General features: G+C 35.8%; 1 pseudogene; it reads right to left on the bottom strand.

Annotated features, from left to right (window-relative positions):
- Nucleotides 1–6,039: 6,039 nt before the first annotated feature.
- Nucleotides 6,040–14,444, bottom strand: LOC102117545 (ataxin-3-like; annotated as a pseudogene).
- Nucleotides 14,445–19,740: the final 5,296 nt, after the last annotated feature.

The raw sequence follows: 19,740 nt of genomic DNA, 5'->3' as shown, positions 1-19,740 counted from the left end.
TCTTTCATGAAGCACAGCATGATTTGTTTCTGCTGCCTTGTTCTATTTCATTTGGCTGGAATCCCAATTGATTCAGGCATTCGTGTATGCTTCAAATCAGTGAAAATCTCATGCTTCTAGATTTTTTCCTCACTTCTTTTTTTAATGCAACACCTGCTTTCTTAGTGTTATTTTTTTCCAGTTATCCAGATACGGAAACACAAAGTATAAAAGCTCATTTATATTCTAATCTGTGAAGATCATTTTTAATCCTGTTTTTCTCAACATTCAAATTTGTTTGCTATTCAATGTATCTTCTCATACCCCCTTTTTTGTTTTGTTTTGTTTTGTTAATTCTACAAGTGCTTAAAAATTAAAAAGAAAACTGTTTTGGCTCTAACTACACCTAACTGAATTAACACTTTCTATTTTACAAATAATTAAAAAGAAATATTACTGGAAATATTTATACTGCATAGAGTTACATCTGCTGAAAGGAAACACACACACACACACACACACACACACACACACACAGAGCATTTCACTTTCAACCTCTTAGCTTTCTTTCTTCCTTTCTTATTGTCTCTACTGCCATTCCATTGGAGAAGAGACTTCTTCAAACCCGATATATATTTTTTTATTTGTGTGACTATACCATTTTGTTTATACATTCATTTGTTATTGGACAATTCTATCATTCCAGGTTTGGGCTATTATAAATAAAGTATCATGAATACACATACAGATCATTGTGCAGACACGGTGTGTAAATTCCTAGGAATGGAATGACTGTCCATCCGATTTGTATACGTTTAACCTTACAAAAATTTGTTGGCCAGGCGCGGTGGCTCATGCCTGTAATCCCCGCACTTTGGGAGGCTGAGATGGGTGGATCACGAGGTCAAAAGATGGAGACCACGATGGCCAACATGGTGAAACCCCATCTCTAATAAAAATACAAAAATTAGCTGGGCGTGGTGGTGCACAACTGTAGTCCCAGCTACTCAGGAGGCTGAGGCAGGGGAATCGCTTGAACCTGGGAGGCGGAAGTTTCAGTGAGACAGGATTGTGCCACTACACTCCAGCAAGGGTACAGAGCAAGACTCTGTCTCTAAATAAATAAATAAATAAATAAATAAATAAATAAATAATGGAATTGTTGGTCAGATTTTCTTTACTTTTAATAATTATTTTACATTTTTTTTTAAGTTCTGGGGTACATGTGCAGAATGTGCAGATTTGTTACATAGGTAAACGTGTGCCATGGTGGTTTGCTGCACCTATCAACCCATCCCCTAGGTATTAAGCCCAGTATGCATTAGTTCCTTTCCCTAAGGCTCTCCTCACACTCTCCCTCAACAGGCCCCAGGAAGTGTTGTGCCCCTCCCTGTGTCCATGTATTCTCCTTGTTCAGCTCCCATTTATAAGTAAACACATGTGGTGTTCGGTTTTCTGTTTCTGCATTAGTTTGCTGAGGATAATGGCTTCCCGCTTTACCCGTGTGCCTGCAAAGGACATAATCTTGTTCCTTTTTATGGCTGCATTGTATTCCATGGTGTATATGTGCCCCGTTTTCTTTACCCAGTCTATCATTGATGGGCATTTGGGCTGATTCCATGTCTTTGCTGTTGTGAATAGTGCTGCAGTGAACATACGTGTGCATGCATCTTTACAATAGAATGATTTATACTCCTTTGGGTATATACCCAGTAATGGGATTGCTGGGTCAAATGGTTTTTCTGGTTCTAATCTTTGGGGAATCACCACAGTGTCTTCCACAGTGGTTGAACTAATTTATATTCCCACCAAGAGTGTAAAAGCATTCCTATTTCTCTGCAACCTAACCAGTATTTGTTGTTTCTTGGCTTTTTAATAATCACCATTCTGACAGGCGTGAGATGGTATCTCATTGTGGTTTTGATTTGCATTTCTCTAATGATCAGTGATGAGCTATTATTCATATGTTTATTGGCCACATGCATGTCTTTTGAAACCCCAGAAGAAAATCTAGGCAATACCATTCAGAACATAGGCATGGGCAAAGACTTTATGATGAAATCACCAAAAGCAATTCGAACAAAAGCAAAAAATGACAAATGGAATCTAATTAAAATAAAGAGCTTCTGCACAACAAATGAAACTATCAACAGAGTAAACAGAAAACTACAGAATGGGAGAAAATTTTTGCAATCTATCCATCTGACAAAGGGCTAATATACAGAATCTGCAAGGAACTTAAGCAAATTTACAGGAAAGAAACAAACAATGCCATTAAAGAGTGGGCAAAGGATATGAACAGACACCTTTCAAAAAGAAACCCAATCTTTTAAAAATTATGAATCAACTCTCCTCACTTAAAAAGACAAAGGCAAATTGAGAAAAAACGACCAAATTCTGATTAAAACTTTTTGTTGTTATTTTAAAATACCCCTGAGAATGAAAAAATCTTGTTCAATTTTTGGCTCTTGTAGAAAATATCAAGTTTGAATATAGTCAGAATCTAAAACTGGTTTTAGAAATGTCCAGATCAAGTGTGTGTGTGTGTGTGTGTGTGTGTGTGTGTGTAATATATGTGTGTGTGTATATATATATAAAAATACTAAATGTATATAATAAATATATATTCGTGTATTTATCATATATTCTATAAATACATATATGATGGTGATACAGAAGGTGGCAGAGAAGTTCTGGGTAGAGAAGGGCAGGGTCGCTGGTGAGGGTTCCATTCTCAGACTTGTGCCTGCAGACCTAAGTGAGAACAGGCACTCCTGTTTTTGTGCCAAAATGTTGCATTTTCCAAGTCCACTCTGGCACACCATGCCTCCCATCCTGTGCCCATATAAACCGGAGACCTCAGTGGACACACACCCACATGACTGTACATCAAGAGGAGCTGTGGAGAGCAGCAGACAGCGGAAGAGAGTGGCAGGGAGTGGCAGGGAGCAGCAGGATGGCATTGCAGGGAGCAGCAGGATGGCGTGGCAGAGAAGGAGAAAAGAGGTACCCGAACGTCAAGAGGAGTTCAGCCATTTTTGGACAATCTCCCCTTGGATAATCTCCCGGAGAAAATGATCTCCCCCACTCCTCCACCTTCCAGCTCCCCATCCACCTCACTGAGAGCCACCTCTGCCACTCAATAAAACCTGACATTCATCCTTCAAGCCACCTGTGATCCGATTCTTCTGGGACACTGGGCAAGAACTCAGGATACAGAAGGCTGTCACACTGGCTCTCTGCCCTTGTGATAAGGCAGAGGGCCCATTGACCTGATTAACATTCAATCTGTCTGCAGACGGCAGAGCTGAAAGAGCTTTGTAACACTGGGGCTGCAGGCAGTCACCCCTAGACACTACCGTGGGGCCAAGAGACCATAGCACTCACCTGGGCCTCTGCACCTGCCCATCTGCATGCTCCCCCTAGGGGTTTGAGCTGTAGTGCAACTAAAGAGGCAAGCCAATCCCCTGTCACATGTCCTGCAAAGGAAATAAAGGAACTCACCTGTTTCAATCATAAGTAAAATGTGCATATTATATATGATACATATATATACACACATATATATGAGAGATATATACACACACACATACACATACCATGTAGTATATATAATACTTAAAACTCATTTGAAATAAAATATATAGAAAACTCTCAAAAAAATGAAGGAAAAGAGTGAAGGAAAACTAAAAGGTGAAATATAAAAGTTTTATTATAAATTTTGTTAAATATTTCTGTGTGTGTATATATATTATCTCTATATATGTAGTCTTTATAGCTATATAATATCTATATACTATAAACAAATCTAAGAGAGAGAGAAAGGCAGAGAGAAAGAGATACAGAGAGAAAAATCTATATGCCTCATCTCCACATAAACATGGTGCTGGAACAGAGAAATACAGAAAATTATATTCAGTTATTGCCCCAAAGACACATTATTCAGATTTCTCAGGAACACAAGACACAGAGACCAGGTAAGTAGAAAATTCTGTGTTGGAGATCTCCTGGTGTAGCTGTTTGTGTAGCTTCCCTAACTGAAAGATCCAACATTTAAATGTTCACATAAAATGTTAAAAAAAGAAAAAATTTAAATGTGACTGAATACACCATTAAATCTCCTAACATAACTCCAGCATTCTAACCACTATTAGTCATTCAAACAAGAGTTATGAAAAACTCAAGACAAGGCTTTTTCCTTCATTTTTAGTCATGTTTTTAGGTAGAAATTATTCTCATTCATGAACCTGCAGGGGATAGTATAGATGGAAATGACAGCAGGAAAGACTTCCATCAGAGGTGAAAGCAAAAGAAAGAAGAGGAACAATTAAAAATAGATTTCCAGATTTAATCATCTTGAAGTATGGTATTTGTTAGGTTTTTAAAATGCAAAAGACATGCAGCAGTATTTTGTTTTGAGCTCCACAAACATAACAGGCTGATTTGGTACACCTGTCGTCATCGCTATTTAACATAAGAAACATATCTTGAGTGCATGTGCAACAAACCAAAAATCTTAAGTATATTTTGCATAACATATATGAGATTCTAGATGCAGGTGTTATGGCTAAAAATATGTGTTCCTGTAAAAACTTTGACAGATGAGTAAACAGAAACTGAAATGATCTTGTGCTGTTGGAGTAAAGCAGAATATTATAAATTACAACACTTATCATTTTCTCTCAAGGTATGGATTTCCATTAACAAGAATGCAGAATTAGCTTTGCAAATGGTAGGTGCAGGTAGGTGCAGGAAGCCATTATTTCTGAATGCCAGGTGGTAGACACTGCTATGATTATATTGTCATAGGAACCATTTTTTCTCTAGTTTTCCCCATATTATCCTTCACAGAAAGTAGAATGATGACAATGCAATAAATATTTGTTTTATTGGTATTGTCCTCATTTCCAGGCATACATTCTAACCTAATCACCAACCACTGTCATGTCTTTGTGTCTAGCCAAAGACTAGTTTGGAAGAGGAAGCACCTGGATTTTATTATGCTCTGTTCTACTGTTCATTGTAAATTACTGAGAGCATTTTATTTCTCTCCATTATTTCCAGTGTCCAACCAACAGATATGTTCTCTCAATGAATGACAAGATATGTATGCCATTGTTGATGCATTTTTCATATTATATATTTTTGATTTGTCAAGGATTCTGAAGATCTGCTACTTACAAATATTTTCTCTTATCTATTGCCTTGTTTTTAAAATACACACTAAAATGTGCAACAAATTCCCCTCCAAAAGACTTTCCAGTGTCTCAGTTCTTATGTCATTATCACCACTCACACGCACGCATTCACATGCACGCACGCATACGTGCCTGTAAATGATTTAGCTACTTTTCATAATTCAATCAGGGGTCCTCAGGTATTCAGGGCTAATTTGCATAGTATAAGTGGAGAAAAAAAGAGAGACGTATTTATATCTTTCCTAAGTGGTCCTTTATAACTATTAAGATGTCCTTAAAATAGAAACTGTAACAGTTGGCATTTTAGAATTTATCCTGCTTTCAGGTGAGTTTTCTTTCACACAGTGTTGGGAAAAATAGATTTCTGCCAAAAGTATTTAAGACAGTTGATGACAACTATTAAAATAATAGTAGTCCAGTGTCAATCAGAGGTTATTAATACAATTAAATTCAATTTAAAATGTCTTTACAGTGGGCCTAATTAGAGAAAAGCACTGAATTAAATTGTCATAATTACAAAACTTCATCAGGTTGTAAATCCCATAGATAAATAGAGCCATACTCACAAGCGTGTGTGTCAATAGAGGTGTGTTTATTAAAATAAAAAAATACAGAAAACCATATTTCAGTATGATGCAATGAATACAAATGTTAACTTTGGAAGAAAATACAACTCATAGAGAATTTTTAAAAATTATATTGGAATTATACCATCTTCTTGTTATAATCCAGTACTTAGGTAAGAGTATGAAAGGCCTGGTTAAGTACCTAAGTTAACCATGGTGAGGAAAAGAAGATCAATTTAAAAAAATATATATTTTAAATTTCTTTAATTGCTGAATGCCTGTTTGGCTAATATTTGAAATATCATTATTTAGTCCCACAACTGATGCATTTTCCTGCTTTCTCATCATTTTGTTTGCAAGTCATCTGAAAGTCTTATTTCCTCATGTATTTAACACATTACCAAAATGGAGCTGTGCTGTTATCCTACAGTATAATGTTGGAATCCTATGCTGTAATCACACGGGATAATATTGGAAAAATAGGAGTATTTAAATTATTTATTTACCTGTATTTTATTTTTTTGAGACAGAGTCTCACTCTGTCACCCAGAGTGGAGTGCAGAGGCATGATCTCGGCTCACTGCAACTTCTGCCCCAGGGTTCAAGAAATTCTCATACCTCAGCCTCCGGAATAGCTATTACTACATGTGCACCACCACAACTGGCTATTTTTTTTTTTTTTTTTTTTGTATTTTTAGTAGATATGTGGTTTCACCATGTTGGCCAGGCTAGTCTCGAACTCCTGGCCTCAAGTGATCCTCCCACCTTGGCCTCCCAAAATGTTGGGATTACAGATGTGAGCCACCACACCCAGCCTAAATTATTTTTGAATGATATTTTTTCCTTCTGTTTTCAAATTACTTCCAACGGTTTCTAAAGACATGATCACAGCTGCCTGAAACATGGCTTATTCAGTCATGTCACCTAGATCACTCTCAAATGCTCCTGAACTTGTGGTCAGTCTTTCACATGGATATGCAATTTGTCCTGGTGAATCTACCTGGTGCTGCTGCTGCTGCTGCTGCTTTTCAAATAGGTTTCTCTTCTCTTCCAAAGTTCTTTCGAAGTGAGATTTGTCCCTGAGGTCTATGGAACATCTTGAGATAAATTTGTGGAATTGCCTTGCATACTTAGCTGAATAGCTCTGCAGAGATGTGCTTCTTCACCTTCCAGGTCAATTACTAGGCGACTTAGTCCCGGAGCCCTCTGCAATTCCTCCTCCTCATCTAACATTTCTGACCATTCATTTGTCTCTAAGACTCATTCCAGATCTGTTTCATGGAACCTTTGCTGTTACTTTATCTAAGTCTTCTGTAATAAGTTTTGGTCGATGCATTTATTGGAGCCTAATCATCTGCAGGAGTTGGTTGGCCGCATAGTCTGGCAGGTCGTCCTTAACAAGAAATATAGAATAACATTCCTGTTGTAATTGAGCTGAGAAAAGTGCAAGGTAGTTATCTGATGTTAAGTCTGAAACCCTCAAGAAAGTATTCGAATTAAACATTGTTCTCCTAACTTTCTAACTGTAAACAAGTATTCTTTGTAATTGCATGTAAATTATCTTACATTTATAAAGTTGATCCTGAGCCTTTGATACTCCGGACTATTGAACAAGATTAGGTCTAAACTCCAAATTTGCAAGGCATTGCTTATAATCTGAATAGAGAAAAAACAAAAACAAAAGCAAAAAAAAACCTGTCACTTCTATTTCCAGAAGGCTACTGTAAAAATGCGTTTCTAGTTTCTTCTCTAGAAACTCTTCCTTCTGCCATTCTCATCCTCTGTTCTGCATCTAGCTGATGTACAATTGAAGATAATTCCACAGGGCTAAGATATTCTCCTTATAATAAATCATGCCAGCAATGTTGAGTACAAAGCGAGCCTTCTTGTTTCTCATGAAAGATTGACTACTTGTTTATTTGTCAAAGAAGCTCCATTTTTAACCAATTATCTTAATTTCAAAAATTGTTTCACTGTGTTTTCATTTTCCTACTGTGTGTTTTCTAAAACATCTGTTTACACTAAGATATCTTAATTATGCTTTAATGTTTTTTCTTGCTGTGGCATACCAAAATTTCTGTTGAAAAAAAATGTATCCCATTTTCTTTGGTTAATGGGCTTGATATTTAATTATCTCCATTGAGTAGTACAAAAATTATATCATATTAAACTGACATCCAAAGGATTCTATGACAATAGTCCAAAATCATAAGGACTATGGGCTTCTAGTAATGGTTATTAATATAGCTCTTTAATGTTTTTAAGATAACCCTCCTAACAGACTTAATTTTCTATTACTGTGAAAATTGCTCTAAACATTATTAATAGCAGCTTAAAACAACAAGCATTTATTATCTCACATAGTTTTTAAGATCAGAAATTCAGTAGTGGTTTATATAGCTGATCCTGATTGAGGATCTTTTATAAGATTTTAGTAAAGCTGTCAGTCAAAGGTCAGTCATCTGAAAGTTGACAGAGACTGACGGACCTGCTTCCAAGGTAGCTCACTTGTATGGTCAGTGGCAGAAAGTCTCGGTTGATTATCACATGAGTCTCAACATAAAGCTGTGCTCCCTTGCAGCTGACTTCTCCCTGATAAGTCACTTAAAAAAGTGAGATACTAATTCACATACCCACCAACAGTGTATAAACATTCCCTTTTCACTACAGCTACACCAACATCTATTGTTTTTGATTTTTTAATAATGCCCAATACCCATACTAGAGTAAGGTTGTATCTCATTGAGGTTTTAATTTTTATTTCCCTTATGATTAGTGATACTGAGCATTTTAAAAATATTTGTTGGCCATTTTTGTATCTTCTTTTGAGAAATGTCTGTTGTTGTCATTTACCTACTTTTTAATGGGATTATTTGACTTTTTTTCTGGCTGATTTGTTTGACTTCCTTGTAGATTCTGGATATTAGTTTGTATAAAGATATTAGATGTATAAAGATATACATCTTTGTTGGATGTAAAGTTTGCATTTTTTTTCCCAATTCTGTAGACTGTTTATTAAATATTTCTTCTGCTGTGCAGAATCTTTTCAGTTTAATTAGGTCCTATTTATTAGTTTTGGTTTTGTACCCAAAAGAAAAGCAGTCACTATTTTAAAAAGACACCTGCATGCATAGGTTTATTGCAGCAGATTTCACAATTGCAAAGATGTGGAATCAACTTAAATGGCTATCAACCGATGAGTGGATAAAGAAAATGTGGTATATTAACAACATGGAAAAATACTCATAAACAAGAATACAATAATAAATTTTTTAAATATGGAACTGAAGGCCATTATCCTAAGTGAAGTAACTCAGAAATGGAAAATGCAATACTGCATGTTCTTACTTAGAAGTGAGAGCTAAGCTGTGGATACACAAAGACGTGCAGAGAGGCATAATAGAAATTGGAGACTCAGAAGGAGGGAGGGTTTGAGGTGGGTGAAGGATGAAAAATCATCTATTAGGTACAAGGTACTCTATTCAGGTAATGGATACTCTAAAACTCCAGGCCTCACCACTATACAATTCATTCATGTCACCCAAAACCCCTTGTACTCATAACTATCGAAATTACAAAAACAAAAAGAGGGACCAAGATGGAGGTCACAATGTATTTTATAACTCAATCACAGAAGCAACATACCATCAATCTCTCATATTCTATTGGCCACATCGATCAACCCTAGTAGAAGGTGGGAATGGACTGTACAATGGAATCAATACTAGGAGGTGGAGACCAATGGAGGTTACCTCAGAGGCAGGCGGCCCCACACATGATCAAGATAAGTCCATATAACTTAGTATTTGAGAACTAGAATAAATTTCCTAAAAGTGTCCTCTAATAAGTCCATCAGGGCTCTAGGTGAAAAATCAGTCAAAAGCCATTTTAAAAATAAGCATAGTTTACATTATTCTATGGCATTTTCTTTTGGTCACCACTCAGTGATTTCTAGGGCCTCTGTTCCACCTGCTGTCCAAAGCAACCAGAGGGACTACATAATGCTAGTCACCTTGATGAGCTCCAAATACTTAATATATCTCCCTCTCTTCCCCAACGCATGAGCCTGAAACTTGAATAGTTATGATGTTGTCCTGAAGACTATATAATGTGTTTTGAACTAACAACCAATCTTTGAAAAATGTCCTCCCATAAGCAGAATGCAGTTGGAGACAAAGCACAGAAGTTGAATCACACCTAAATACATAGTTGGGAAAAAGGTCTATTGTTATCACCCATGATTCGTGGCTTTGCTCATTTGAAAGTCTGGGTTCTGAAGAATGCTTCCAAGATGAGTCATGTTGATTTAGATGAGATTATCTCTGGCCAAAGTAGCTTTTCACATGATTAAATCAAAAGTCAAAACAGGGTATTTATATTGGCTGGCATGATCAATCCTCATGATCCAAATAGATAAATATTACATAAAGGAGGAAAGAATATGAATAGAATTCAGATGACCCCCTACTACACCCACTAGCATAACAGCACAGAGGCCTAAATGTTATTGTAATCTGTACAGGCAGGAACACCAAAGTCACAGATATTTATTAACATAAGTTTGGATCATAGAATTAGGTAGAGAACCCTGTCAGGTTGAGATTGCTGTCTCAAAACCAGAAGAATTTGAAATGGGTGATAGAGGAGGTAATTTGTAAATTATATGTTATAAACTAGAGTATCCATTTTTAAATATTTGCTAGTGTTTGCACTTATATTTATATTGTAACAAATTTCCTCCTGTGAAAAGCAGTAAGTATTTTCTACAGAATTCAAACAGAATTGGATGCAAAAATTACTGAAATTTTAGGCAATTTTCCCTTGAAAATGAAATTTGTTTCAGTTGTACAAGAAATATTTGTATTATGTCATATAGGATAAATTTTTTCTAAATAAAAGAAGATTGTATGTATAATTTTGGTTATAGTAGATATTTGTTACTTGTTAATTATCCATCGTGTAAATATCCCTTGAATTGTCAAGGAATCCCTAGTGTGATGGTGGAACTTGAAGCAGGCAGGGCCCCATCCTACATTCATACCCTAATAGCTCATAGACATATAAACTTGGGTTGAGCTTGAATTCACATATTTCTTTCTCAGGCATTGAATGTTAAGGGAGAGTGAAAGTTATTCAAGAAAAGTTTGAGGTTATTTAAGTTAAAATGATCAAATTTCCAAGAGTGGCATTCCTGAGTGATGACAGGGCTGTTTCCACAAACATTAATGTTCAGAGTAGCATCTAGCCAGTCTGTTTCAGTAGCCTGTTGTCTACTGGTTAGTTATCTTGTTCTTGCTTAATTTTTCAGCCTGGTCCTCCAGATTTACCCTAGGAGCAATTTTATATCATTTATTAAGTTATTTTCATTTTCATGTTACATTTTTGGTTTTGCTACCAAGTAGTAGCAATTTGAAAAATGCTGCTTTGATGTATATAGCAAGTATATACTTCTCCTTGATGGGGCTCCTGAATATGAGATAAACAAGTCAACAGTCTGTTGATGAAAAGAGAAGAGAAGGAGAAGAGAAAGTGGAAATTACCAGTTTACATTGCACCATGTATCAAGTAAATGTGGGTTTGGAACCTTTATGTCAAATTTATTGCACAATAAAACATAAGAAAGTATTATGGTTGTGTATTTCTTTTTTAGTCTATTTTAAACTGTTAGTAGTTTATTGTACAGTTGGTAGAAGCTGGAGCAGCATATAAAACATTGAATATTGCAGTTAGGTAAGTCCTAGGGTTGTGAAATTTGAAAAGGTTTGCTAAGATTCTTTATTAAATCAAGAGTCAACTTTATAGACTCATAGTGACTCAGAAGATTGTATTTATTTATTTATTTATGTGACAGGGAATGAAACACAGCAATGCCAAAAGATCAAACTGAAAAATAGTTTTAATATTTTGTTGAAGAAAATACAAATAATTTTAATCACTTCATCTGCTTTTTCTGAAATTTCTTGTTATACTTGTTTTCTTAATCTATTCTTTTCTTCTTAAGATAGTGTCTCGCTCTATCACCCAGGCTGAAGTGCAGTGGAACAATCATAGCTCACTGTAGCCTTCAACTCCTGGACTCCAGCAATCCTCCCACCTCAGCCTACCTACAAGCTAGGACTACCTGACTCATTTTTTTGTTTGTTTTTCTTTTTTATAGAGACAGGGGTCTCCCTATGTTGCCAAAGCTTGTCTTGAACTCCTGACTTCAAGCAATCCTCCCACCCTGGCTTCCCCAAATTTTGGGAAGTCACAAGTAGGAGCCACTGTGCTCAGCCTCAATTTTTATTTATAAATATCTTGTTGTTAGCTCACCTATAAAGTTATTTTTTGTTTACATTTTTTCCTATGTGACCACATCCAGTTTTACAGCTTTAAATAACATCAATATTCCAATGCTTCTCAAATCTCTGTCTAAATCTGAGCTTTTCTCTGAACTGCAGATTCATATCCACAGCCACATAATATTAGGTGATGGAATCATATGAAATTGATGACATTTGACTCTTTTGGACTCACAAAATACTTATATTGTTCAAATTATCCATATCTTTACTTGGATATTATATACTAATGTCACATTTTACATTTTCAAAACATAGCTCATAATTTCCATCCCCTTAAACTCCTTGTCAAAACTTTTCCGAATTCAGGCTTTTAATCGCAGTAAATGGCAACACATTTTACACACTTGCTCATAATTGAAACCAAGAAGGTTCTTGATTGGTTATTACTTCACATAACTCTAAATTCAGTTCATTAATAAGCCCTATTTTTCTACTTCCAACATATTTTATAGCCACTTATTTCTATCCTTAGGAATAAAATCCAGTTAAAGTCACCATTACTTCTTGGATTGGCTATCATTATGGTCTCCTGATTAATTTCCCTGTTTCTACACTTGACTACTTTTAAAGGATCTGTTCTGTTCATAAAAGAGAAGGTATTTTTAAAATGTAATTTATATCATCCCATTCCTATACTAAAAATACTTGTCTCCATATCACATTTAGATAATCAATATTATTTATTTATTTATTACTTTGGGTAATTTTTATTTTTATATATAATTTCAAAATTACATAAAAGTTAGAAGAATAGAACAAAGAACTTTCATACCTAAACAAAGGGTATACAGATGGTAATTTTAAAAATGTTTCTATCCATTTGTTTTATCACTCCTTGTTGTTCTCTCCTCCTCCCAACCTTCTTTCTCCTCTCCCTCCTCCACTACACTGATTGTTTTTGGAGCCATCTGACAGCAAGTTGGAGATATCATGACTCTTGACATGATTCACTAAGGACCCAATATTACCTCCTTGGTATGCCTATGCATAACCTAAATCTAATCATGAGGACACATCAAATAAGCTCAATGAGAGGCGCATTCTGCAAAATATTTGGTCTACACACTTCAAAAATTCAAGGCTGTGAAAGAAAACATATATTGATTATTTACCATAGCCTATAAAATGCTACATATTCTGAGTACAGCTATTTCTCTGACTTCATCCAGCAACACTCATGCCTTTCTCATTATGTTCCAGACACTCCATTGTTTTTCATTTTTATTTTTCTCCTGCAACATGCCAAGCTTGCTCCCCTTCCTTAGTATCTTGCTGGAGCACTCTTATCTTAGATCTCTTATCTTAGATTTCCCTACAGTGATCACCTTCTTGTCATTGCTTTTCCAGTTCAAATTCTATCTAACAGAAGTAACTTCCTTTAGATAGACTTATATTTCTCTCCCACAGTACTCTGTTTTCTTTACCTCATAAAACTTTACTTGAGGTTTAGTATAGTACTTTTACTTTTTATTACCTGGTTTTCCTCTCCCCCCTCCCCTTTATCTTCCAGAATACTAATTATTTTACAATTGGGACTTGCTTACCTTGATTACTATTATAAACTCTGCACCATGTTCCAGTAATCTGGTAGTCAATTAATAGACGTGTTGAAAGAATGTAGAAATAGATTCCGTAAACTGATAAAATGACATAGACTATATATTCATTTTTAAGAGGTTCATGCACTAAGAAATGTGTAAAGCAATGTATTTTGATAAATTATAAAATATTTCCTGAATATTTTGTCAGAATTTTTAAATATTTAATAATTCAATCTGATTTTTACAGGTATGAATTTTTCTTTTAGTTACCTTGGGTACGCTTACAAGTCTAGTGAACCATCACTTAACTGCCTTGAAAGAAGAGATTGGTGTCAATAATTGAGTTACAGTTGCAAAAGACATAGTACATCTTGTTAAATTTTGAAACATGAGTATGACTTCAAAATAATTATGTAGATTCTGGCTATTAAAGGAAGAGGAAATTAACATGGAAATAATTAATGTGATGTTGTCTTGTATCAATTTAGCTAAACTAGAATTACATAATTTGAAATTCCCTTTCCTTTAAGGTTCTAGTGCAGTGTTGGCCACAAAATAAATTTGTGCATGATTTAGAAGGTGGAAGTGAAGCAGCAGCAGCCCATGTTTAAACTCCGAAATTTGATGTAAAGTTAGGTATGGTTTCAGATAGCTCACATTGTACGAGTCTGCCAGATTATCTTGTTGGCATGAGGAAGTAGTTGGATCTGCAGCACCTGGAGGTCCCACTGAGTCTCTGTCTTCAGCATTTTCAAGTACTTGGCCAAGTGCTTTTGAAATTCCATAGTAAAGTGCATCAACTGTATTGTAGGTCATGAACATTATCAAAGTTGGAGGCTTCAAAGCAGTAAGACAAAAACGCAAGTTCGAATTTCATTTATTCTTATTGATTACAGGCCAACTACATGGATTTTTAGTTTAGTTAGTTTTTGTTGTTGTTGTTGTTGTTGTTTTTCATCATGCTTTGTAGTGATTTAGCAGCCTGGGACAATGTAAGATACAATTTCTAAATTGAAGACAAGTTGCCACATCTGTCCCGTCCTTAAATTAAGAGAGAGGCATGATGTTTATTGAGATTTTTAGATTTACTAAGTGACAAATATCTCACTTTGGCTTGCTAATCCAAAACTTTTATCAAGTAACCTGAGAAGCTACTAGTTTGGAGTGTGGCTCAAATCAAGAAAAGGCTCTTTAGCAGGTCTAGGTTGCTTGCAAACTGCTCTGCCACTTGGACCATATGACTCAGCAGATCCAATTTTTCTTGACATATCTATGACAACCAGGTATGCTGTACAGAGCACTGGGCAGGCATGTGCGGATAATCATAATGCAACTCTAAAGATTTTAACAAAATTACGCCACTCTCTAAGGATAACCAGTCTTATTTTAAGAAAAAGATCTGGGCATGTTACAGAGCCTGAGTAGAGACTGAATGCTTGACAATTAGCAACAAATTTATAATGTGAACATCATGAAAAGGATGTTGTCTGACTGACCAAACCATAAAATTAGGTGAGCACAGCAGCACTTCATCATCAAGCAAAATTGTTATATATGAGATTGAGTTCAAGTAAGTCCTGCAGGCTCAAATAAGGCATCTTAGAAAGTGGTCCACATGTGCATTGTTCATATGCCTGTTAAATTGCTTCCTCACTTTCAATACTTGTTATGGTTTCTTATGTCCATTAGACCAAAAACAATACTCTAGCCCATTTATAAATGATTCTACATAATATGTTGATACTACCTGAATATGGAGCACTACAAAGTTTTAGCTTCATACTGGAAAATCATTTTTAAAATAATGATAAAGGAAAATCTTTCCAGTTGGCAGAATTTTGAGCAGTACACCTGATTGTTCATTTTACCAAGAAGAAGAAATGCCAGATGTAATGATCTGAAGTCATTCATGACAAGTGGCAAATTATCTGGTTGGATGGTCAGGGACATGGAAGGAACACAATTGGGAAACTGGTGACAAGGAATTCTGGGAAGAATTATGTAGATAAGCTTCCTCTGAATGGGCACAAAATCTAATGATATTTGTGTTCCGTATGAAGGAAAACCAAAAACCATTTCAGCAGATGGCAATCTTCAAACCCATGTGGACAAGTGGAACTGTTCTGTGGATGCAAATCAGTCTATCTACCCAGATATCTCTGTTGTAGCCCAGTGGGCATAGGAACTTAGTGGTTATATCAGCAGGGATGGATGTTATGCTGTGCTCAGTAATATGGGGCTTTGACAGCCAGCTTGATCTGGCTAACTATGGGTGAGTGACCAACATGCCAACAGCAGAGATCAATAACAAGCTCTAATACTGTGCCATTCCCCAGGGGGATACTGGCATGCTGATTACGTTCAACAGCTTTCATTGTGAAAAGGGCAGTGCTTTGTTGTCTCTAGAAGAGATACTCTGGTATTAATTTAACTTCCTTATCCAAAATGCTTTAGTTAAACTCATCATCTATGGACTTATCAAATACTTTAATGACCTCCTGAGTATTCTTCACATCATTCCTTTTGAACAGGGAACTTATTTTGTAACAAACAAAGTTAGGCAATGAGCTCATACTTGTTGACATAACTAGTCTTACCATTTCCCTCACTACACTGAAGCAGGTAGCCTGAGAGCATGATGGGTTAGCTGTTTCTGACTACTCAGTTATGGTACCAGCTGGGCAGCAAACACCTTGCAGACTGAAATAATGTCCTTCATAATATGGTATATGCTTCATATCAGAAACCACTATATAGTTTTTATGTTCTTCTCCTATTCAAAATTCACTGTCTAGAAATCAAAGGGTGAAAATGAGAGTCATTTCTATTACCTCTATTTCTATTACCTCTTGTATTCACTCGTGACATTTTGCTTTTCTTTCTCAAATTCCTAGAATTTGAGGCTCTGCAAAACACAGGTGTTTGTTTCCATGGGATAATACTTTCACCAGAGGACACAACAATGATAAGCTTTTGGAGAACTATACTGCAAACTTTAGAGAATGGAACATGTTAGAATTTGGAGAGGAGGATAATTATCATTCAAAACAAGAGTGTTAGAAAAGACCTCATAGACAAAATAATATTTAAACAGAGATTTAAAGTGGGATACAATGCCATGAAGAACTCTGGGAGGTAGACTTCCCAGCAGAGGGAACAAAAGCACAAAGTCCTCAATACAAGATCATGCTTCACGTGTTCGAGATCGCCCATTCTTAACATTTGTAGAGTCATGGACCAAAGTACAAATGGAGGTTTATAAACCATATATTTAAATATTTTAAAACGATAAATCAAGTTAACAAATCACTATAATCTGTATTTGACAATTAAACCTTTATAATGACCTGGCATTTGGGACTCTGAAATTCCACACAGGAGCATATACCATTGTGGGAAGGGCAAGCCCTCAAAGTGGGACAGCAGACTGATATTTACCTCCTTTCTTTTTCCACCCTGGGCTTTTGTATCACACCACAAAGGGTCACATGTGTTTGTGGGAATTTATCTTCCATATCCAAACTCTTATTTACTTCCGAATGAACACAGCCTTTGGCCACTCTTCGGGCCACCACACTTGTGAATATGGTCCAGGGAAGAGACTTGTGAAGGCCCTGGAGGTGGGATTAGAATCTTTTTCAGAGGGAATTATGGGATTCCAGGTGTTTGTAGCATATACTAGAATGGGTATGTGCATTGGTACATTCTCTGTCTCCACAGACTCCCATTTAGGGGAAGAGTATTGCTATAGGAAGGCCGACTAGAACCATTTAAAATACCCAGCTCAGAAAAGGAGATCCTTCTTTATCTAATGGCAGTAGCAGTTTGAGGACAACCCACCAGGCCATGTGACTGCAGTAGAGTTAGCAAGAAAGAATGTGCTAGATAAAGTTATAGAGAAGTAGGAGCTAGAACAAAATTGTCAGTGGTTATCAGCCCCAGTTGCCCATTAAGATCACTACAAAAGTACCATTGCTTGGTTAGCAACTCCACAAATTCTGATTCAGTTGATCCGGGCTAAGGTTTAGTCATAACAAATTTAAAAAGCCCTGGTGACTGAATGTAGAGCCAAATTTGAAAACCATTTATATTTTGCTTTTCTCTCTGAGATAGGAAATTATTGGATAATTTTGATTAGAAGAGTGCCACAAAAGAGTGCACATTGAAAAGGAAATTAATATAGAAGCAGGATGAAGAAAAGTTTCTAGGGAGTATAGAGGAGATGTAGTGAGATCAGTTTAGGAGGCTATTGAAACAATACTGGGAAGAGATAATGATGCTTTAGACCAAAATGGAAACACTAATAGAATTCTAGATGATAATACTGATAAAGAAGTCTGAAGTTCAGGATAACTCAATATATGTACTTTTTAAAATAAAATAACTGCATCTACAAGATTTTGGAATAGTACAGCTTTTAGACAGGTTTATACAGTCTCAGCTTTTCAACAGTGAAACTTGTACAGAGTTGCAAATAATAATAATCTTTTCACTTATTTATAAATATTCATGATAGCCAAAAAATATTTAAAATGATATGGAAACATGATAAATCATATTTGTACCTTGCTGTTTATACCAGCTCTAGATAAATTCTATGTGCATTATAACACATTAAATACTATTTGAGTTACTAGGTTAAAAAAAATATATATATATACAATAGAGCCTCAAATGGTTCATAATTTTTCTAGCTTACAACTCATAAAAACTCATTATTAATGTCAAAATTAATGAAGACAGATTTTTTTGCCAAATGGTAAAAAATTGCATGCTTTCCAAATCTATGGTTAAGTTAGTAAAAATGTGATTTTTGAATAAACTGGCTCCAAATCATTATTTAAGTACACTTTAGAAATATTATCAGCTTTTAATAATTTTATTACAAGAAAAAGTATGGACTTATTCCCTAGGTAAGAGAACTAGGGCAGGTGGGAGAATTTAAGGGGGAATGATGAGAAGAAATGTTGAGGTATACTATTATTTTAAAATGCAATAACTGAAATTACAAACCTTCAGATCTGTTTCTCTCTGTTACTTGCCTCATGTTAATATTGTTTATGAATATGCTGCAACATGTGCACTGTCAGAATAAAATCTAGAAAAGGCCCTCAATGCCTAAGCATTTCAATTCATGCTTTTACCAATCTATTTTTCATGTTATATTTTTATTGTGTCCTATTAACCCCATTAATACAGGAGGAATTCCTGCCTTAGGATTATGAAGATGGTTGAACACATGACTCTTAACACTGGACAGATGAAATGGACAGCAGTTCATTAGTCACTTACACTCACAGTCCAGTGGAGGAGGACAACCCATACCATATTTGGCAGTTGCACTTGGGAATGGAATGACCAACCAGGTACTGTGGGATGCAGGCTTTGTAGAATCTAGAGTAGAGTGACTTTTGATTTCCTTGTGGGGAAGTCCTTGTGTTGTTTGCATAATTCTGAATGCCGACAGGAAACTGAAACCCACCAGTCAGAGATAAGCAGAAAGTGTACCTGTTCTCTGAGATAAGGAGGTTTCTTTGGCTAGGTGTCCTTATCTGCAAGAGTAGAGCAGGCAGGAATCTTGCCAATTAGGTCATTTGGGGCCCCTCCTCATTTTACCAAATGTCAATGCAGCACATATTTAATTTTAGACCTCACGCCACAAGTTACATGGAACCACTATATATTACTTATCCATAATCTCTATCTATCTATTACCTATCTATCTATCTATCTATCTATCTATCTATCTATCTATCTATCTATCCATCCATCCATCTATCCACCTACCTATCTACAACATTTAGGGAGAGGATGAATCCTCTGTGGCCTCTTCACATCTTTGATAAGAAGATGCTCTTGGCAGCTACATATGGAGCTGAAATGTGGCCAAACTGCCCAAGCCAACAGGGAGACCCAAGAACAAGAAATAAATGCCTAATGCTGTATGTGTCTGATTTTTGGAGATGACCATTTAAATTACTTAACAGAAGTTGAGTAATGCAGTAATCAATACAAAGTATTTTAACATGAATATGTAAATGATTAGAATAATTCATATTAATAATCTATGGAGTACATACATATGGGTTTCTGATTATCTGATTTAATTTTT

Source organism: Macaca fascicularis, chromosome 8 (assembly GCF_037993035.2).
Source record: "Macaca fascicularis isolate 582-1 chromosome 8, T2T-MFA8v1.1".
Taxonomy (NCBI): Eukaryota; Metazoa; Chordata; class Mammalia; order Primates; family Cercopithecidae; genus Macaca; species Macaca fascicularis.
The sequence above is the reverse complement of the archived record's forward strand: the minus strand, read 5'-3'. Positions and strand labels throughout refer to the sequence as shown.